At 39.6% G+C, this 24,000-nt stretch overlaps 1 protein-coding gene and 1 pseudogene across 16 annotated transcripts in view; both read left to right on the top strand.

Annotated features, from left to right (window-relative positions):
- Positions 1 to 24,000, top strand: part of LOC147030040 (uncharacterized) — a 244,532-nt gene that overhangs the window by 89,097 nt on the left and 131,435 nt on the right. For 5 of the 16 annotated variants that reach the window (XR_015056194.1, XR_015056191.1, XR_015056189.1 and 2 more), the window contains exon 2: positions 16,650 to 16,830. The exons of the other annotated variants lie outside the window; for them this stretch is intronic. The gene's annotated coding sequence lies outside the window, so the exon portion shown is untranslated. The remainder of the gene's footprint in view (positions 1 to 16,649; positions 16,831 to 24,000) is intronic. 16 annotated transcript variants of the gene reach the window in all.
- On the top strand, positions 13,882 to 16,627 carry LOC147030042 (uncharacterized; annotated as a pseudogene).

Here is a 24,000-nt window from a genome sequence, read left to right as displayed (position 1 = left end):
GGAGTAATTTTTTGGGGGGTTGGAAATCACTTAAAACATGTAGAAATGCAAAAAAATGTTCTCGAACAATGTTTTGGGGAGGGGTTGGAAATCACTTAAAACATGGAGAAATGCAAAAAAAAAAAAAAATTTCTCTAACAATTTTTTTTGGGGGGGGGGGTTGGAAATCACTTAAAACATGTAGAAATGCAAAAAAGAAATCGAAATTTTGTTGAAAAAAAGTTGCAAAAATTTTTTTTTCTAACGATTATTTTGGGGGTTGGAAATCACTGAAAACATGTAGAAATGCAAAAAAAAAAAAAAAAATTCCTTTTTGGGGGGGGGGTAATAATTTTTTTAGGGGGGTTGGAAATCACTTAAAACATGTAGAAATGCAAAAAAAAAAATTTTTCTCGAACAATTTTTTTGGGGGAGGGGGTTGGAAATCTCTTAATACATGGAGAAATGCAAAAAAAAAAATTTATCCTTTTTTGGGGGGGGGGGTAATTTTTTGGGGGGGTTGGAAATCACTTAAAACATGTAGAAATGCAAAAAAAATTAAAATTTTCTCTTAACTATTTTTTTTGGGGGGGGGGGGAGGGACCAAGTCCAAAATTTAATGGCATGATCCTTGGACCATACCTAACCCCCCGACCAAGTTTCGTCAAAATCCGTCGAGGAGTTTTTCCGTAATACTGTTCACAAACAAACAAACAGAAAGGGGTGAAAACAGTAACCGCCATCCATCTTTGAAGATGGCGGAGGTTAATAACTGGAGGTGCTATGATTTATAACTGCGAGCAGTTATGGCCGGGTAGCATGCTACCCCGCTTCGATCGAACACCTGACCCACAACATCCTCTTTATCTTGAGAAAACATTATTTATTTTTTACCGTCAATCCAATATCGTCAACAAACCACGTGACCTATCATATATTCGTCATCACCTGCCTCCTTCCACCCCACCCCTTCCTCCTCCCAACCCAGTCCCTCTGAACTCCCACCCCACCCATTACTCCTCCCACCCGAGTCCCTCCAGACACCCACCCACCCCTGCCCCTCCCACCACAGTCCCTCTGGACTCCAACCACACCACAGTCCCTCCAGACTCCAACCCCACCACAGTCCCTCCAGACTCCAACCACACCACAATCCCTCCGGACTCCAACCCCACCTCTTCCCCTTCCTCTTCCAACCCCACCTCTTTCCCTGCCTCTTCCAACCCCATCACTTCCCCTGCCTCCTCCAACCCCATCCCTTCCCCTCCCTCCTCCAACCCCACCACTTCCCCTGCTCTCTCCAACCCCACCACTTCCCCTTCCTCCTCCAACCCCCACCTCTTCCCCTGCTTCCTCCAACCCCCACCTCTTCCCTGCCTCCTGCAACCCCCACCTCTTCCCCTGCCTCCTCCCACCCCTTCCTAATCACATCCCAGTCCCTCCGGACTCCCACCCCACCACTTCCCCTGCCGACTCCAACACCAAGTCTTCCCCTGCCTCCTCCAACCCCACTTTTTCCCCTGCCTCCTCCCACCCGTTCCTCATCACAGCCCAGTCCCTCCGTAATCCACCCCACTGCTTCCACCTCAACCTTTCCCCTTCCCTCCCTTTATTTCTTGTGGAGAGCTTGCCAAGTAGCTTAAGCACTCAAGCAAGCACTCCATTCAAAACTGTTGATGTGGAACGGCATGTAACTTTTGTTGTTGATGTTGATGTAACTGAACACATCCCTGGATGTCTCCACAGCACACAATGCATACAAAACGACGACAAAGGACGGTTATTAAATTGAAGATGTCACATATTGATCATGACAAATTTTGTTGCAATGAAAATATGCCTTGTTCATTTTCAACGTGTTGTTTTAGTTTTTAAAATGTACATAAACTCTGACATGATGTTGAGTTTACAAAAGTGTACATGCACATATAAATACATATCTCTTGGCAATTTCCCCGGCGGCCTCCCGACAAATTAATTACGGATGCAGGTATATCACGACGAAGCTGATGTTAATGTTTATTCACTTCTCATGATGTGTATTACATATCCATCAGTTTGTTTATAAGCTTTTAAGAGTAAATTTTTATAAGATAGGCCACCCTTGAACATTGATGTCTTCAGATATTTTTCAAATTTTTATCCTAGGTTGTGTGTGGTCTAAAACTCAGAAAGCCAAATTTTTGATGTGATTGACCCATTCCCCGCCGTTTGGGCCACGCCCAAAGTTTGGAGATTTTGACACCCTTGAAATTTTTTTCCATTTTCAAAGTGAATTATTTAGAATAACCATCAGTTGCCCAAGGAAATTCCTTTACAAACTAATTATCTGGTTTGGGAACTAAAATATTTTGTACAAAAATCTATGGGATCTGGATGGTTATGGAGGGTGGCACCACCGATAATCCTTTTTGGCAAACATTCACTTCAGACTTTCTCTGGCCATATTTTTAATAACCATCAAGGTCCCATGGATTTTATTAGTGCATAAGATAGTACAAGTACTGTACTATCCTCTGAAAGTAAAACATTCATGGGACATTGGTGGTTATGGCAGTACACGGGGTCTCAAGACCACTTAGGGCTATACGAAGCCCTTTTTCGAGCCACACCCACTCCCATAACCATCCTAATATTTTGAAACTAATATTATCAAATGAAAGTTCCATATCTACACGAACAAAACCAATAGTAAAATCCATGGGACCTTTTAAAAACAAAGAATAAAACAGGTCCAAAGTTGCCTTGTTTGACAGATAATGTACATATCGATGTACATATTATGTACACGACATGTGCATGGTCTGCCTGTGTCACCAATTTCCATCACTTGCTATAGAAGTCCACTATATTCCATTGCTGATTCAAGAGTAAAGTACTTTCACTAAATGTCTTATCTGTTTTTGGGCCATCCATCCTAAAAATCCTTTAATCCTGTTTGCTTCCTTTAATCCCATGCTGTTTTGAATGTGGCCGAGATAGGTAGAAAAATGTTTTCTCGATGTGAATCTTTGATTTTCCTGAAAAGTTTGAAGAAAATCCATGAAATATTAGATACAATTTATGTCACTCTTGGGTAGGATGGTTTATAAGAAACAGACAGTATTTTTAGGATGGTCCATGGGAATCTGTCCACATTTTTTCTATGCTAAACATTTGATGTATGCCTTGGCATCTCCATCGTCTTTCTCTTGGAAGATCAGCTGGCATCGATTGTTGATAACCGTTGGCGGATGCATCTTGCACAGAACTGTTGAAATTGGGTGTTCTTAAATCTCTGGTGTCCTGGGCCAAATGAATAATTCCTTTCCACACAAATGAAGGAATGAAACCTTGACAGCCTCTCCATTCTCCAGAATTCAGTGATGCTATTACTGGTCAGCGAGTGATCTCTTCGTGGTAGAAATGGGCCGCACATACCATAATTTCCATTGTAGAAAATGCAAGATCCATATGCCATGGCTGAGTGATGTCCCTGAAACAAAAAGATGCATTTACTGTCGAGCAAAAGTATGTGTTTGGAGAAGTCGGCCTAAACTTTTATTGGTGCATGAATAAAAGGATTTTTTTCTATAAGATTTTATTTAGCATGTTTTTTTCAGAATGGACTGAACATGAACATCAGGAAGCAATGTTCAAATCGCCCCATTTTTCTACTGGCTTTCATTCAACAAACCAAAATATAAATAAATCAACTAAACATGAACTAGACTCAGCCATGCTATCCCTGACTCCATGGCATTAGTATGACCGACATTCATAATCAGTGTGACCACTCCTTGGCTTTTTTCACAAGATCTTGGCTATTCGTTGTTCACCTTAGCGTCTTGGTTTTCTTGGCATATAGGTTTTCTATTATCATCACTTTTCCAAAACCTTGTGAATTCTTGGCTTTTTTTCATTGGCTCACCTTGGCATTTATGAAAATGAGGAGTGGTCACACTGTTCATAATGCCCAATGATAGAACTATGCTGATTTCACATAGGAACAGACAGTAAACACATGGTATCTTGGATTGAATTGATGCTGGATTTCAAAACTGCTAATCCCAGATAACCTTTAACCTATTTATAATGTGTGGGAATGTGGGAAATTGTGGGATGTGAATGTGAATGTGGGAAACAGAAAAATGTGGGAAATAGTAACTTACCAGGTATGATATACAGTATAAGGATTGGGTGGATATAAATTCAGCTTTCTCTTTTTCCATGTTCTTTCATCTTGCCAAGACAAAGAAAAGGAAATTACAAATGGCATGATGGGAAAAAGTCATGCAAGGCGACAAATACAAATGAAAGAAATCACCTTGCATCTCATAATTACGTGGTTTCAAGATAAAGAATGTATACAAAAGACAAAATTTGCTCAAAACAGCATTTATTTCATAATACATACATATTTTACAGTTTCAAATAGAATCAGCAATGGAATATAGTGGACTTCTGTAGCAAGTGATGGAATTTGGTGACAGAGGCAGACCATGTACATGTCGTGTACATATACCTGTACATAATATGTACATCAATATGTACATTATCTGTCAAACAAGGCAACTTTGGACCTGTTTTATTCTTTGTTTTTAAAAGGTCCCATGGATGTTACTATTGGTTTTGTTAGTATAGATATGGAGCTTTCATTTGATAATATTAGTTTCAAAATATCAGGATGGTTATGGGAGTGGGTGTGGCTCGAAAAAGGGCTTCGTATAGCCCTAAGTGGTCTTGAGACCCCCTTTATTGCCATGACCACAAAGGTCCCATGAATGTGTTACTTTCACAGGATAGTACAGTACTTCTACTATCTTATGCACTAATAAAATCTGTGGGACCTTGATGGCTATTAAAAATATGGCCAGAGAAAGTCTTAAGTGAATGTTTGCCGAAAGGGATTATAGGTGGCACCACTATCCATAACCATCCAGATCCCAAAGATTTTTGTTCAAAATATTTTAGTACCCAAACCATAAAATAAGTTTTTAAAGGAATTTCCTTGGGCAACTAATGGTTATTCTAAATATTTCACTTTGAAAATGGGAAAAAAATTCAAGCTTGTCAAAATCTCCAAACTTTGGGTGTGGCCCAAACCGTGGGGAATGGGTCAATCACATCAAAAATTTGGCTTTCTGAGTTTTAGACCACACACAACCTGGGATAAAAATTTGAAAAATATCTAAAGACATCAATGTTCAAATGTTACCATTTTGGGCCTATCTTATAAAAATTCACTCTTAAAACTTGGGTGAAAACGTAAAGTATTTTGAATGAAAGACTACGATTTTCTTTCCTCTGCATAATATGAGAATTAACGTCCCTTCATTGGGTAGTGTATATTAGACCGCTGCTGCGATCGTTGCAAACAAAACATGCATAACCTCGTTTGAATTGTAATCAAAATGTTCCTTTGTTTCCTCAAAACGGTACCTTTATTTTATGATGGAAGATGTATTGTTCAGTCTTCAAATGTACATGAGGCCTCTATAAACATACTAAGCTTTGTGAAATGAAAAATATGTCCACGATTTCTGGGTGGCTGAAGTGAAAGGCGTGGCCTAGCTAAAAGGCGGTGCTTGTGATGTTTGTGGAGGGGAGGGAAGGCATGGCCTACAGGATGGGCTGTGCTTATGCCCCACCCAACACCTCTCTGCAGTATTCAACATATGATTTATTGGGTATGACAAAAAATTATTCCTCTGAAACTGAAGAACCTATTAATACTGGACTTTGCAGTGATGATCAACTGTATATGTGTATTAGTTTTATTTAACAATTTGCTGTATACATTTTATTTAACAATGACATCATTAGTCACGTGGTTTGGCAACCAAACTGGTTTCAAGGAGGAGATTGGGACCATACTCTGTGCAGAGCGTTGGTGCTGCTTAAGCAGTATCCTTGGCTATTTGACACAATCCTGGACGGGTCGCCACTGCGACACAGTATACCAGCCAGCTGGCACTCATTTTGCCGACCTCAGAAGGATGACAGGCCGAGTTAACCCCACCTGGTATTAATTCAACAGCTGAGTGAGGTTTGAACTCGGGACCCTAGGATCCAAAGCCCACCGAACTAAACATAAAGCCAACACGAGGCATGGTTTCAAGGAAAATATTAAAAAATTATATTTTGGAAACCGCTGTAGTGATCGATTCGAAAGTTTGCAGTTATGATCCACTACCCTTGCTCCATGTAATGTGATGTGATTCGTATCGATGTGTCAAGTGATTTGGGGGAAAACGGTTTTTAAAGTATTTCAAAGAGAAAACGGTTAAAAAAGATATGGCTGCCAAACGACGTGACAGATGACATCATAAATTTAATTTCATTTTTATTTGGTCATAGATTGTGTATGCAGTTTCAGATTTTTAGGACAAGGATATCAAGTAAATCAATTTTTGCTGCTCTACCACTTCACCTATTATGTCATCATTACAAGGTCCTTATTCCCCATTGGCAGTTGAATGTGATGTGCTAAGTTTCAATTTTTTCTGATCAGCGGTTTCAGAGATATAATTTAATATATAGATTTTTTTCGTTTAATCAAAAATGGCTGCCATACCACATGACCTATGATGTCATAATTATCATTAAAATATTCTCCATGGGGCATCACTCATACCCTGAAAATGTTGTGTCAATCAGACAAGCGGTTGCTGAGAAAAAAAATGTTGAAGAAATAATCAAGCGAAAAAAGCCGAAAAAGAGACAAAGATTAACAAAAAAGAAACAGAACAGAAACAATGGGGTACCACAGCCTGTAAGGCTCGTGGTACCCTAATAATCTTTGCCCCGTATCCAGGGAAATTCCTCTTTGGTGACACTGTAAATTCAAACATCATGAAAAAATGGGAAAACATAAAACATCAAAAAAGAAGAAGAAAACAGGGTAAAAAATATGGAAAATGTACAAATACGATTATTATTGGACATCTGGCAACCTTGTGCAATGGCGACACATGATTTTATCGGGGTGGAGTCAGACCAGCTGTCCAGCCAATGGGTGTAAACCAATGGGGCAGAGTCAGGGCAGCTGAATGCTATCCATGTACAATATGATTTTTTCGAAGTCTAAAAAGGCCATAACTCTGTGAAACATTGACAAAACGCTCTGAAACTCGAACTTGTTCTGTAACTTATCACAATAAAGTCATGTACCAAGTTTCAGTTGAATATGTTAAAGGGTATGGGAATAAAAAGTCTGAAAAAACACAGGTGGTATGGACAGACGGACGGACAGATAGAGAGCAAACATATAGTCCCCTCCATTGAAATCGGTAGGGGACGAATAATAGAGCAAACCCCATTAACAATTGTCATTTCTCTTTTCAAAAACCAAAACCAACTCCTATGCTAAGGTTTCTGCGAGTCCTTTCAGTGTCAGTTTTTGAAGCTTTCGCAAAAAGGACAACAACCTCGAGAATCTACCAGGGAATGAAGCAAACCTCTATGCCCAACTTCCCTTGCTCAAAACTCAACAGACCATCATTGCTTTTCACATTTTGCACATGCAGTCTCATAACAAAGTAGTTTTCTCTCATGGTTTCTGTTCATCTCATCTCCCAAATACCGAAGGTTACCGAGGTCGCAATACTCCTTCTTAGAGAGTGGGATATTTTTTACTGTACATCAATCCATCAATTTGTATTGGCTATGATAAGTGGAAAAGCCATCCTGGACTCCACATCAGTGGAAAATCTACCATGGACTCCAAGTCAGTGGAAAGTCGACCGTGGACACCAAATTAGTGGAAAGTCCACCATGGACTCCAAATCAGTGGAAAATCCACAGTGGACTCCAAATCAGTGGAAAATCCACCGTGGACTCCAAATCAGTGGAAAATCCACCGTGGACTCAATCAGTGGAAAAACCATTCCCAGTGGACTCCAAATCGGTAGGAAAACCATTCCCAGTGGATTCCAAATCAGTAGAAAACCATTCTCGGTGGACTCCAAATCAGTAGAAAAACCATTCCCAGTGAACTCCAAATCAGTCGAAAAATCATTTCCAGTGGACTCCATCCTGGAATAACCATTCCTAGTGGACTCCAAATCAGTAGAAAAACCATTCCCAGTGAACTCGAAATCAGTAGAAAAACCATTCCCAGTGGGCTCCATCCTGGAATGACCACCTTGAATTCCTAATCGGTGAAAGAATCATCCTGGACTCCCAATCGGTGTAAAAACCATCCCCATTGTTCCTCCATCCTCCAATAACCATCCTGGACTTAAAATCAGACTCTACATCTATTTCAACCTACCACTTTCGACGTCAGAAGCCTTTTTCTTGCATTCACTTGATGTTGACTGCCCAGATGTTTCATGTCTTAAGAAAAAACAAATCCTGCGAGAATGTGATCAGGTACTTTCCTGCATTGTGCAGCATTCCTTTGGTGCATATTAAACTGTGTGCCCTGACTGCTAGCTTTATACTGAACAAGAAAGATCGCATCTCTTCCCCTGCCCTTCACGAAGTGTATGCAAATTTTTCATGAGCCCATGAACAAATTGCAAATGCCTACCGATACCATCTTCTTCTTCTTCCTGTTCTTTTTTTTTTAAACAGGAGTAAGGCTCATGGAAGACCAAGGAACCTTCAGTTGAATTCCAGATAATGTGTAAATAATTAGGGCTGTTTGAGAAGTTGTAGTAATGGAGGATATCTAACATATAAAGCTTTTTCTAACCACTGACTGATTCACTCACTCACTGACGTGCGCTGGAGCGTTAATTACGATTCACACTGTCTCATCAAAATGCTTCTGCATGGAATAACAGTGAAGATGGAAACAAAAGAATGTCTGAAATCCATTTTCTGCCAGTAATACTATAAATACTGCCAAGAGACGAACACCGCCTGGACGCATCTGGCGACAAATTCTCATCCGGACATAAACACCGTCTTGACAGAGACACAGAGGGGTGGGAGGGGAGTTGGCAGAGAGAAATGTTATGCTTTATGAACAACACACACACACACACAAACACACAAACACACACACACACACACACACACACACACACACACACAAACACACAAACACACAAACACACAAACACACAAACACACAAACACACAAACACACAAACACACAAACACACAAACACACAAACACACAAACACACAAACACACACACACACACACATTAGTGCTTGGCCAATATTGGCAATTTTTCGGATATCGGCAGGTTGTAGTCAGGGTGATTACTGATTGTAGTACGCACTGTATATAACCCAAAAACCATGAGTAGCTTTCACCAAAAAACAATGCTGCATTTATATAGATGATTCAGGGATATGCTCACAAACAGAGCATTTGCGAATCAGGTCACTGAATTCAAGCACCTATTATTTTTTAAGGTTACCATCAGCCAAAAGGACAACATAGACCAAACAGTCAACATAGGCCAGATTTGTAAAATCCTCAATTTTAATACAATTAACCTGAAATTTGAAGATCATTTTCATATGACGTCACTGAATTCAACCACCTATTAATTGTGAGGGAAACTTAGGCCAAAAGGCCAATTTGGGCCAAATTTTCAAAAATCCTCAATTTTCATCTGATTGACTTGAAATTTGAAGAACATTTTCATATCAGGTCACTGAATTCAACCACTTATTGGTTTTGAGATCAACATAGGCCAAAAGGCCAGACAGACAGACAAACAGACAGACAAAGATAGAATAAGATGAAGACATTGTGCAGAGCACAATGCTTGCAAAATCCAGAAAACAAATTTGACCTCAAAAATAATTGGTGGTTGAATTAAATGGCCAAATATGCAACTCTTCAAATTTCAAGTGAATTGGATGAAAATTGACAAGTTTTAGAAATTTGGCCCATGTTGACACTTTGGCCTACGTGGACCTCAAAAATAATTGGTGGTTGAATTCAGTGACCTGACATGAAAATCCTCTTCAAATTTCAAGTCAATGGGATGAAAATTAAGGATTTTAGAAATAACACCTCAGTTGTTGACCTTGCACCTACGTTGACCTTTTGGTGTATGTTAACCTCAAAAATAATTGGCCACTTGAAATCAGTAACCTGAAATATAAATCCTCTTCAAATTTCAAGTCAATCGGATGAAAATTGAGGATTTTAGAAATACAACTTTCGTTGTTCACCTTGGGTCTATGTTGACCTTTTTGTCAATGTTGACCTCAAAAATAATTCTCTGGTTGAATTCAGTGACCTGAAATATAAATCCTCTTTAAATTTCAAGTTAATCGAATTAAAATTGAGGATTTTAGAAACACCACCATTGTTGTGGACCTTGGCCCTGTGTTGACCCTTTGGTCGATGTTGACCTCCAAAATAATTCGATGGTTGAATGCAGTGACCTGAAATATAAATCCACTTCAAATTTCAAGCCCATCAGATGAAAACTGAAGATTTTATAAATCCCACCTAAGTTGTTGACTTTTGGCCTATGTTGACCTCAACAATAATTGGCTAGTTGAATTCAGTGACCTGAAATATAAATCCTCTTCAAATTTCAAGTCCATCGGATGAAAACTGAAGATTTTATAAATCTCACCCAAGTTGTTGACCTTTGGTCTATGTTGACCTTATGACCTTTTGTCCTCGAAAACAATCTTCTTCCTTACTAAAATCTCTACCACGTGGTGAAGTTTCGTGAAGATCACTTTAAAATTGTGACCTGTGGGTGACAGACAGACAATAACAAAATCGACTGACCAATATACTTGAAAAATGTTCGATTTTGCAACTAACAAACAGAGAGAAAGGGGTGAAAACAAAACCACCTTCACCTTTGGTGGTGGATGTAATGAAACGGACAATTTGATGTATCCATGGCAACCTTCGGAGAGGGGTGTGAATTTTGCAAGTGTCATGCTCTGCACCACATATTTTTCTTGTTACTTGCAAAATCGAAGCTTTTTCAAGTAGTGTATATTGGTCAATCGATTTTGTTATTCTGTCTGTCTGTCTGTCTGTTTATCGCCTGCAGGCCACAATTTCAAACCTATCTTCACGAAACTACACCACATGGTCGAGTTTGTCATAAGGAAGAAGGCTGTTGTTTTTGATGTCAAAAGGTCAAAGGTTCAACATAGGCCAAAGGTCAATAACTGAGGTGGTATTTCTAAAATCCTCAATTTTCATCCGATTGACTTCAAATTTGAAGATTTCTATTTCAGGTCACTGAATTCAACGAGCCAATTATTGTTGAGGTCAACATAGGCCAAATGTCAACAACTAAGGTGGAGTTTCTAAAATCCTCAATTTTCATCCGATTGACTTGAAATTTGAAGAGGATTTATATTTGAGGTCACTGAACTCAACTAGCCAATTATTGTTGAGGTCCACATCGACCAAAACGTCAACATAGGCCAAAGGTCAACAAGTTTGCTGAGATTTCTAAATTCCTCAAATTTCATCTGATTGACTTGAAATCTGGAGAGGATTTATATTTGAGGTCACTGAAATCAACCACCAATTATTTGGTAGGTCCACATCGGCCAAAAGGGCAACATCAGCCAAATTCGAAGATCCTCAATTTTCATCTCATTGACTTCAAATTTGAAGAGGATTTGCACATCAGGTCATTCAATTCAACCACCAATTATTTTTGAAGTCAAATTTATTTTATGGATTTTGCAAATATCGTGCTCTGCACGACGTCTTCTTGTTTGTTTGTTGGTTTGCTTGTTTGTCTGCTGCTTGCCTCCAGCCCAAACCGCTAAACCGATAGTTCTGAAAATTTTGGACATTCATGTCACCCACCCTGATACGGTCCCGCATGAAAGTTTCATAAAATTTGATCCACCAGAAAGGTCCACATCGGACAATTTCAGCCAAATTTTCTAAAATCCTCAGATTTCATCCGATTGACGTGAAATTTGAGCAGGTTTTGTATATCAGGTTAATGAATTCAACCACCTATTACTTTTGACATTAGCATACATAGGTCAAAAGGTCAATCCAACAAATGCCAAATTTTTTAATCGTTTATAGAATTGTCGATTTTCATCTGATTGACTTGAAATTTGAAGAGCATTTGCATATCATGTCGCTGAAACCAAACACCTATTAATTTTAAGGTCACCATAGACCAAAATGTCAACATCAGCCAGATTTATAAAATCCTCAATTTTCATTCAATTGACTTAAAATTTGAAGAGCATTTGCATGTCGGATCACTCAATTCAACCACCAATTAATTTTGACGTAAACATAGGCTAAAAAGGTCAAAATATGCCAAACGTCCAATTTGGGCCAAATTTTCTAAAATCCTCAATTTTCATCCAATTGATTTGAAATTTGAAGAACATTTGTATATCAGTTGGCTGAGTTCTTATTTTTGAGATCACCCTAAGTGAAAAGTTCAACACAGACCAAAAGGTCAACATGGGCCAAATTTCTAAAATCCTCAATTTTAGTCCGATGAACTTGAAATTTGAAGTGCATTTGCACATCATGTCACTGAATTCAACCAGCTATTAATTTTGAGGTAAACAGGCCATAAGGACAATTTGGGCCAAAAAAAATTAAATCCTCAATTTTATTCGATTGTCTTGAAATTTGAAAAGGATTTACATACCAGGTCACTTAATTCAACCACCTATTATTTTTTAGGTCAATATTGGCCAACTGGTCAACATAAGCAAAAACATCAACATGGGCCACATTTCTAAAATTGTTTCTAAAATTGTCAATTTTTGTCCGACTGACTTGAAATTTGAAGACCATTTGCATTTCAGCTTCCTGAATTCAAGTACCATTTATTTTGAGGTCAACATCGGTCAAAAGGTCAACATTAGCCATATTTCTAAAATTATAAATTTTCATCCTATTGACTTGAAATTTGAAGACCGTTTTCATATCAGCTCACTGAATACAACCACCAATAATTTGTGAGGTCAGCACATGCCAAGAGGTCAACAATTTAGGATGACATTCTAAAATCCTCAATTTGCATGTGATTGACTTGAAATTTGAACAGGATTTACATACCAGGTCACTTAATTCAACCACCTATTATTTTTTAGGTCAATATTGGCCAACTGGTCAACATAAGCAAAAACATCAACATGGGCCACATTTCTAAAATTGTTTCTAAAATTGTCAATTTTTGTCCGACTGACTTGAAATTTGAAGACCATTTGCATTTCAGCTTCCTGAATTCAAGTACCATTTATTTTGAGGTCAACATCGGTCAAAAGGTCAACATTAGCCATATTTCTAAAATTATAAATTTTCATCCTATTGACTTGAAATTTGAAGACCGTTTTCATATCAGCTCACTGAATACAACCACCAATAATTTGTGAGGTCAGCACATGCCAAGAGGTCAACAATTTAGGATGACATTCTAAAATCCTCAATTTGCATGTGATTGACTTGAAATTTGAACAGGATTTGCATACCAGGTCAATGAATTCAACCACCAATTAATTTTTCAGTCAAAATGTCAGCACAGGCCTGATTTCTAAAATTGATAGATGCGGCCAAAAACGACATCTATACATATATATTTTAATATATATATATATTTTTTTTTTTAATATATATATATATATATATATTTTTTAATATATATATATATATATATATATATATATTTTTATATATATATATATATATACATATACATATATTTTTATATTCAACCGCCAATTAATTTTGATATTAATATCATACAAATTTTGATACAACTCTTGAGAAAGGTTTATGGATGCATGGTGCATTGCACATGTTGTTGATCGAAACTGTTGAGTCATTGTTTGTTCAATTAAAGGTTGGAGAATCTACCATGGAATCCATTGATTTTACTCCCAACCGCAAGTCTTTACTTGTAATTATTGGCGAAAACCATAGGCAGGACATTACCCAAGAAATGCCAACGATTTACCAAACTCGTGGAACTGATCGAAGTAATGAAGGCACATCTACGTTTCAACCACCGCTGTTTGGAGCAGGGCATTCTTCCCAAACCCCTGCAGTTCAGACCCCCCATGCTGGGTTTGGAAGAGAAGTGGATTATGCAGGCAATGGGATGGAAATTCCTTCGCTTGCGCATATCCAATTGCCACCATCGCCTCACAAAGCATTATGACCAAATACAACGTTTGGCTCATACTATCACGCCAATATTACCAAGTGAGTTGTGGGTTTGAGTACAACAGAGAGCCTGCACGTGTACTAAGCACACCAGGACATCGGTGGAGAAGCGACATCAACAAAAGTTCACCACTTTGTTAAATGGGACCGAGCGGGACGCGGCCCCAGTCCAGGATATCAACATGCTCCGGAACCGATGGGTGGTAAACCTGTCACGTAAATGGCTCTCAGATTGCCCAAACGAGCTTACTGCAGAAGGGCCTTAATTTTTCCATCACTCCCCGAGGCATTCCAAACGACACCATTGTGTCCCAGGTAGAGTCTGCGATCACGTACCTTGAGGACACGATGAAGAACAAGGTCAGATCATGGGTGGCTGCTGTTTTACTTAAACCTCCCCACATGCCTCGCAACAATTTCAATTTGGACCAGGCACAACGACGGGCTTTACAAGAACTATGTAAGATAGATGATGTGGCATTCTTACTGGCAGACAAGGGATGTGCAACAGTTCTGTTGGATCGACTCATCTGCATGAAGAAAATGCAGGATATCTTGGAGGATGCAAATACAAACGAGCACAAATCTCCGATCCAACTAAAAAGGAGCAGCAAAGGTTAAACTCATTGCTCGCCAGAATTAAAGCATCTCAAAGACTGTCGGTTGTACAGCAGCAATGGAGTGGCTCCCAGGGCCTACAGACTACCAAAAGTGCACAAGGCAGAATTCCCACTGCAGCTCATTGTCTCCTGTATTAATGGACAATCATATGCCTTATCTAAATTCTTGACCAACATCCTGAAGCATTTGGTTGGCAAAACAGAGCGATCCTTACATAATATCACTGCCTTTGCTGAAAAAGTGAAACATGTCATCATCAAACCACATGAGACCATGGTATCTTTCGATGTCGTCCCGTTATTCACCAATGTGCCCATAGCCATGGTAATCAAGGTGGCAAACTGGCAATTGGTGGAAGATGATTGGTGGAAACAGGCTGTGGGTGCCTTAAGGTTGATGGACGTGTGTGACATGCTCTCTGCTTACATCTCTTCCATGTACTTTGTCTTTGGCGTAGTGTATTACAAACAGGTTTTTGGCACCACCGTGGACTCGCCAGTATCGTCCGTCATCGCTAATATGGTGATGGAGGATTTGGAAGAGTGTACCATTCTGTCCCTGCCAGTAAAGCCAAGTGTGTGGTTCTGTTATGTGGATGACACTTTCGTCATCTGTCCCACTGATACCATGTATTCCATACATGAGGCCATCAGGAAAACTTTTCCATTGATCAATTTCACTCGTTAGGAGGAGAAGAATGGAACACTTCCCTTCTTAGACATGCTCATAACAAGTGATTCCAAAGGAAGTCTGAAGGTCACAGTGTATAGAAAGCCCACACACACTGACTGCTACCTTGACTTTAATTGCTGTCATCCATTGGAGCACAAAAAATCAGTGGTACACACCCTCTCAAAAAGAGCATGTGAGATACCATCCACCATTGAAGGCAAGATGAGAGAGGTTGACCATCTTCAAAAGTTTTTGAGGTTTTGATGAGAGAGGTGGACCAAGCTAGAGGTTACCCGGACAGCTTGCTGCCAAAAAGGATAATGATCCTACATGGCCCATCCAACAGACTGGGACCGAAGTAACAGCCCAGAGGTTTTTGTTCTGCCTTATATACTTGGTATCGCAGAGGATCGGCAGAGTATTGAAAATGGCAGGAGTGAGGGTAAGTTTAAAACCGGTCTTCACTCTCAAGAAAGCCCAAATGAGGGTAAAGGACAAGTTACCAAGGAAGGACAGGGTGGGGGTGGTGTATGCGATACCCTGTAGTTGTGGTGCCAAGTATGTGGGAGAGTCAGGGAGGACCTTCGGCCAACATATTGCTGAACATTCCAAGGCCTTTGAGTGCAATTATCCCAACAGGTCTGCCATTGCCAAACATGGGCTCAAGGCAGGATACACACCTTTATGAGAAAGGGTTAGCATTTTGGGCTCGACCCCAAAGAGGACCAGAAGACGGATTCTGGGGGCCTGGCATGCCGAGGAAACGGTCACATCAATCATGCAGCAGGTGGTGGATTTACCTTTAGCGTTTGGACCTCTCTTGCATTAAAGCACCAGGGAATCCCGGACATTGCATGGGGATTCCTCTTACTACGTCATCTGGCTGTTCGGTCCAGACTAACCCTCCCCCATTCCCACCCAACCTTCCTTCCCCCACCTCTTTTCCATACATGGCCATGTTTGCACTCTTGTGAATTAACTTAGTACATGCATTTACTGGCATGCTTGATGACTCCTGATCGTGTTTACTTGCAATGACAGTGACCGATTATTTTCTGATGTTATCTGAAATGTTTGGTGCAAGCGTGTTTACGTTAAGCTGGTCCATACCTATGAGGATGAGAAGCAGCGATGCCTAATCTCCTGCCCAAGATTTGCACGGCAGAAGATAATCGAGAACGACCTCACCGCTCTTCACATGAATAAGAGCAGACTAGTGCTAAATCAACCTTTCTGTGTGTATGAGCATCCGAGACCTGTCCAAGCATCTCATGTATGATTTCTACTACAGCCAGCTGAAAGAGCAATACGGGGACCGATGCAACCTCCTCTACTCGGACATGGACTCGCTCCTCCTCGAGATCCAGACAGAGGATGTATACGCGGACATGGTCACACACGCAGAGCTCAACGACACGAGAGACTACCTGAAAGACCACCCACTCCACAGCGATAAAACAAGAAGGTGCTTGGTAAGATGAAGGATGAGTGTGCCGGCCGCCCCGTCGCCAAGTATGTGCGGCTTCGCCCTAAGATGTATTCCATCCTCGAGGCCAGTGGGAAGGGTATCCGGAACGCTAAGGGTGTAAAGAAGTGTGTTGTAAAGAAGCACCTTTTCCATGAGCAATAAAAAGAGAGCCTCTTTGATAGGAAAACCTTCAGGCATGGTATGGATATGCTGAAGAGTGAGTTGCACCAGATCTATGGTATATGGGTAAACAAGGTGTCTTTATCCCCCTTTCACTCCAAGCAGTGGATCGCTGAAAATGATGTTGACACACTTGCATATGGGCACAAAGACTTCCCTGGCCTCTTTCGATGACCTGATAATAGATGAGTTACTTCGCTAAAAGCAGGAGGTGATATTATATTTCAATTAAATACAAATGGAGTTTTTACCAATCTGGGAACGCAATATACGATTCAGCAACCATAGAAATATCCCAAACTCACTTAGATGTCTCATAGTAGGCCTGAGCAGATGTGGGAAAATGTATTTGCTTTTAAAGATGCTCCTAAAGGGGCTGTCACACCTTGACGTTTTAGCCAGCGTATGGCAAGGTATCAAAATGTATGTAAAACGCTGGCGTACGCTGAACTATTGATTTTTTTTTTAAGTTTTGGGCATATAATAACGTGTTGGACGTATGCATAATGTATTAGTAATGTACACAGAACGTTTCAATCACATATAGATAACTTATACCAACGAATGCTGAGCGTGTTGTCGGCGTTCACAACCTATGCCCAACGATAGTCTAACTTATGCATAGTGCGCGGCAGCGTATCGCCGACGATCACGTGGCGTAGCCTAATAAAAGGCTGCGGCTCGACGATTCAAATCATAACCGCACTAGACATCGAAGTGTGAAGCCGCTGTCACACCTTGACGTTTTAGCCAACATATGCCGACGTATGAAAAATTTGCCGAACCAAGCTGGCACACGTCATATACGTTATGGGTAAGTTTTGTATACATTAAGAGCACGCTGGCATACGTCGTAGTACGCTGGCATACGTCGTCGTACGTCGAGAAATTTTCAGCATGTTGATAATTTCTCGACGTAATCGGCGTATGACACACGTTCCGCATACGCTGGCCATAAGTTGTAGGCACGTTACGCGATCGTTGATACACGTCGACACGCGTTACTTTACGTTACTCATAAGTCGAAACACGTCGAGGTAATGGTTAGCGTCAGTGTTCCAGACTCCCTGGTTTTTTTTTTTTTTGGTTTTTTTTTTCTTCAGTATGACAGTGATGTTGACACTTCGATTTCTCGTGCAGTTATGATTTAAATCGTTGAGCGGCATCCTATTAATTATATTATATTATAACCGCACTAGAAATCGAAGTGTTAACATCACCGTCATTCCGAAAAAAGAAAAAACCAGGGAGTCTGGAACACTGACGCTAACCATTACCTTGAAATGTTTCGACTTATGAGTAATTTACAAGCAACGTGTGTCGACGTGTGTCAACGATCGCGTAACATGCCTACAACACGTTACTCATAGGTTAGAAATAAGTTTCGGGTTCGCTAAACATTACCTCGACGTGTTTCGACTTATGAGTAACTTACAAGTAACGTGTGTCAACGATCACGTAATGTGCCTACAACTTATGGCCAGCGCTATGCGGAACGTGTGAGTCATACGCTGGCATACGTCGAAAAATTTCAAGCATGGAAGATTTATCTAACAGCTCAGCGTACTACGACGTATGCCAGCGTACTATGACGTATGCCAGCATACTATGACGTATGCCATCATGCTCGTAACGTATACAAAACTTACCCATATGTATTCGACGTGTGCCAGCGTTTTAGCCAAATTTTTCATACGTCAGGCATACGCTGGCTAAATCGTCAAGGTGTGACAGGGCCTTTACTCTGGGCTTTTTAGATTACGTCAATTTAATAATTTTCACGAAGCCAAGCTTTCAACCCGAATATCAACTGCTCTCACAAGGTTTCAACATGGGTCTTCAAAAAGAAGACATCATCGGTTTGTTCAAACTTCAAAACAAGCAGAATGATTATAACATCGAAGATGTCGTACAACTATTTTGCCAAACCCAAAATAAAAAGAAATTAAACCCTCCAGTATCTTGTATTCTTAGCGATAACTTGGATGACATACCCACACCACGAAATTTGGAGAAATCAAACAAGAACCTTATTCTATTCAATGATTGTGTAAATGAAAAAAAAAACGGTAATGGATAGCTACTATACCAGAGGGAGGCATTCCTCTTGTAATTGTATTTATCTATCACAGTCGTACTTTCAACTCCCACGTCACTCAATAAGAAATAATGCAAATACCTTCATATTCTTCAAGCTAAAAGTGAGAGATACGCGGAATTTTTGGAGAAATAACTGTTCAACAATATGTCGTAAAAGCGAATTTGAAGAGTTCATGAAGCCAAGGGCAAACATAATTATCTCGTTGTTAAAGAAGATGAGATGCTTTTTGATATGCAGTATTACAATAAATAGATGGATGCGCAAGAACGAGCAAGACGATTTAAGGAACATCAAAGGTGGGTTTCCAAAGTAGCTCAACAACAACAAGATATCTGGAAGAAATGGAGGCAAAAACTACCAGGTGAAGAAGCGTTTGAAAGCAAACAAGATAAATATTTTAAACCGCTTCTTAAAGCTTCTCAACAACAAATGGTAGAAACGGGGGTTTCCACAACTCCTTCAATAAAATACACCCGAAAAGGTTCAAATGATAAAAGATTTTGGCCAAATGACGGAGCAAGAACTAAATGATATAGGAGAATGGGAATATGATGATGAGGGATTATTCCAGCAACTTGAGGAGGAAAATCAACCTCCCAATTATGTTGTGAGTTCTTCAAAACAATGAATATTCAGCGGATTCAAAAACCATAGCGGGTCTCATTCCAACAAAAGGAGGAGAGGAGATTCTATTTTATCAAACTGAAGGTATTGATATTTAATGATACATTGGCATTCCTAAGCTCTGCTCGATCAAATGGTAAATTAACTCCAAGATTAATGTTTCTTCTAACAAAAGATGGGCATCACGATTCAACTTATTTTGATGAACCGTTGAATTTGAAAAATGAGGATGACGGAGTATAGATTGATTTACTGGACTCACTTGACGATGGGGTTTATGTTGCTGGGAAAATTGGGAAGAGGAATGAGAAGGAAAAACATATTATTGAACCATTAAGTAAGCTTGGTTCAGGTTCAGGTGTTATCTTTCTTCCAAATGACCCAGCACAGCTAATTAATAGACTGCTATTACTATGAGGTAGTAAGAAGGCTGGAAACAACAATTGCTTTAATGAGGCTTCAGCCATTTTAGACCAGTTGATGAATGTGAAAAAAATTAATAAAGGCCAATACAAATACATTTTATCCCATATACAATGAGAAGCATTATCTTAAGCTTTAACTTCACAACTAGTGATCGCATGGCTTTGTTTCAATACCCACTACAACTTGACCTTACAAAAGAATACGAAGCTTCACTATTGTCAATGGAAACTTAGAATACCCTGTTCAATATCACAGAGAAAAACAACAACTTCAGTTATAATCCAGGAAGCGGGTATAAAATGATAGCAATCCCACCCGGAGCATATGAGATTTCTCAAATATCTCCTGAAATTGCGTACCTTCTGAAGACACAAGGGGATGACCCAAGAAATATAACCATAGGCATCCAAAAACATACTTAAAAATCAAGCATTCAGTTGAAAAACAATTACAAAGATGATCTCACCATTGAAAATTAATTCAGAGAATTATTGGGTTTCTCCTCAAAAAAGATTGAAACGAACCCAATTTATTACATTGATGATACTATCCAAATATCTTCAGGTATAAATTCTGCATTGATTCACTTTGATTTGGTTGATGGGGCTTTCAATGACAGTAAAAGAACAAATGCAATATTCTCCTTCAGTGCATACTTAACCCCATTGGATATGAATTAAACATGGAACTGAAAAATCTTGTTTATCTGTCTGTATCAGCTAAAACCATCTACAGAGTAAATTTTAGAATCACCGACTAAAGTAATCGCCTGATTTCCTTCAATGGAGAAGTTATATCCATCAGAATTCACTTACGAGAAGTTCCCTTATAAGAAATATACTGAGACTTATTTTGTCGTCATATATATATATATATATATATATATATATATATATATATATATATATATATATATATATGTATATATATTAGTGTATGTATATATGTGTATATATATATATATATATATATATATATATATATATATATATATATATATATATATATATATTAGGGTGTTTCATTTTTTCTGAAGTGCAATAATTTTATCAGCACAGGTTTGCCTTTGAACCTTTCCTATAAAAAGTGCTTCATGCAAAATCTTAGCGAAATGGGACCGTGTTAACAGGTCGCACACTTTTGAATGGTATGTTGACGTTTTTAGCAGTGTCTCGCGTAGCAAACGCTGCTCATAGAGAGCTCAGCGTTGTTCATCTTCTTGTTCTTTTTGTGAAGACAAAACCTTAATCTCTTGGCCTCAGCTCTTGTATAGACAAGATCCGGATCTCCTTAAATACTGAGCACATGTACGGTGCCTTTTGAGAGTGTCTATCATGAACTTTTAAATATTGTTACGAATTTGGAATTCAATAGCACACAACATACAGGTTCCCTTAGTCAGCTATGTCGATAATTGCATATCGATATGTCGATATGTCGATAGCAGATACCGTTCTTCGGCTACTGGACACGTATCAGATTGCTGACAAGATCATCGGTTTCTCATTTGATACGACTGCGTCCAACAGTGGCATGATTAGCAGAGCCTGCACCATAATTGAACAGTCCCTTGGAAGACCTCTTCTTTGGCTGGCATGCCGACATCACATTCACGAGGTGGTACTGAAGAACACCTATGAACTCCTCCGGCTCTCCCCCATGTCCCGACATTCCCCTCTTCAAACGATTCCGAGGAAAATGGGACGTCTTGGACAAGACATCTGCCGGTACCCTCAGCGACGAACAACCCCTGGATGAGTGGAGCGAATCACAAAGGCTGAAGATGATAGACTTCCTCAGGAGAGTCATCCATGATGCAGCCCACCCAAGAGAGGACTATCTCGAACTCCTTCAGCTCTCTCTTCTCTACCTAGGAGGATGGAGTGGAGATCTGCCTCGATTTAGGGCCCCTGGAGTCTACCATCAGGCGAGATGGATGGCAAAGGCTATTTATATCCTGAAGATTGCCCTGTTTTTGCAACAACTGGAGCTGACGAGTTCGGAAAAACGCGGAGTCCGACGACTGGCCCGTTTCGTCAGTCTCATTTACATCAGATTCTGGCATGAGACAGCTGTCCCAAACTGTGCACCGAAGAATGACCTGGAGTTCTTGGCGATTCTCCAGGTGTTTGTGGATAGAGAACTCGGGTCAACGGCAGAGAAGGCCCTCCACAGGCACCTCTGGTACCTCTCAGAGCAAGGAGTGGTCCTAGCCTTCTTCGACGAACGAGTGTCTCCCGATGACCGGGCGGCCATGGTCAAGAACCTAAGCCGTCCAGCAACCTCGAAAGCACTCAAGAGACTTGAAAAGAAGAACTTCACTCTCCCTGACGGTTTTTCCAAATTGGTAACAGGGCGAACACTATAGGCCATTGGGATCTTTGCTGGGAGGATGGTCACTACCCATAACGTGGAAGATGTTTTGCAAGATCCACGAACTCGAGCCACCGTCCGAGGCCTGCAGGTCACCAATGATGCAGCAGAGAGAGGAGTGGCACTGATACAAAAACTCCAAGCCCGAACCGAAGACAAGCAGCAGAACCAGTTCCTCCTCAAAGTTGTTCATCATGACCGCAAGACTGTCAAGAGAACAAAGGCTGGAGTGACTGCTAAGTTCCCTCCTGCTCCTTGAGCCCAACGATTTGATTGCCCTGCTCTACTTGCATAATTGTTCTACATTTCTTTTTCATAAATTTTTTTGTTAATTTTCAGTTCAATAAACGTTCGTTGCAATTTTTTGTCTTCTCCTCCATTTGATTTTTTTCGAAGTTTCACTTGAAATGTGGAATCTTGTCCAACTGTGGGACCAGTAAATATTGACGAATCAAACCAAATATTTGCCGAAAATATTTATGGGTCATAAGAAACAAGGGGACACTTCTTCTGACAATTTTCAACAAATTTCATTTTTTTACCACCATGAGTGAAACACCCTAATATATATATATATATATATATATATATATATATATATATATATATATATATATATATATATATATATATATATATATATATATATATATATATATATATTGCCGACTGTGAGGAAGCATGAGCTGAAGAAATATATAATAATTACTGAAGGAGAGGGTATATACCTTTACCCATACCGTTGTTCGAACAATCCCCAGGGTAAAGGTGTTTATCTTGGTAGAGAATGCTACAAACCTAAAAGGCAACCCGGTGTTGGAGAACAATTTTGAAGTGGAGATGGAATAATGGATATTCCAATGGGCATTGGTTTAACAGTTCTTAAACATAAGGACCTCATAGGTTCAACTGCTTCTGTTGTGGGAAATGCTGCAAGTGCTATAAAGAGTGTGAAAGATGCTCAGAAGGAATCTTGTGAATTACAGGTTATCAAAGAAATTAAGAAAGGTAAAACTCAACTATCCCCACAAGAAAAACAAAAATTTATTCACATATTGGGGTCAGGATTTCAAAAGTTTTAGTGTAAAAAATATGTATTACTAAATATACTCAAGTATGGAAGTGATTGATAGTATCTACAATCACTGACGCGGGCTATAATCAAAGAATCCCAAGCCAATGAATCAAAAGCAGAGAATAGTTTTACCGTAGCAGTTCCTCTAAAAGGGATATTTGGATTCTGTGATTCTGATAAAGTTCTGTATGGACTAAAAATTAGATTTCAACGACAGAGAAAAAACAGTGTTTTCGGTGATAACAATAAATTCATTATTAATGAACTGTGTTGATATATCAGTGAATACACCCCTAATCTGAAAACGAAGGAGATGCTGAATAGAAGACAACTCAAAGAAGCTGCTGAATGTATCGTACCTGGAAAGGAGATGCCAACACGATAAACTACCTACA

Source organism: Eptatretus burgeri, chromosome 3, assembly GCF_056783735.1.
Source record: "Eptatretus burgeri isolate ZD-2024b chromosome 3, Ebu_testis_v1, whole genome shotgun sequence".
Lineage (NCBI taxonomy): Eukaryota > Metazoa > Chordata > Myxini > Myxiniformes > Myxinidae > Eptatretus > Eptatretus burgeri.
Note: the sequence above shows the minus strand (reverse complement) of the source record. Positions and strands in the feature narration are given on the sequence as shown.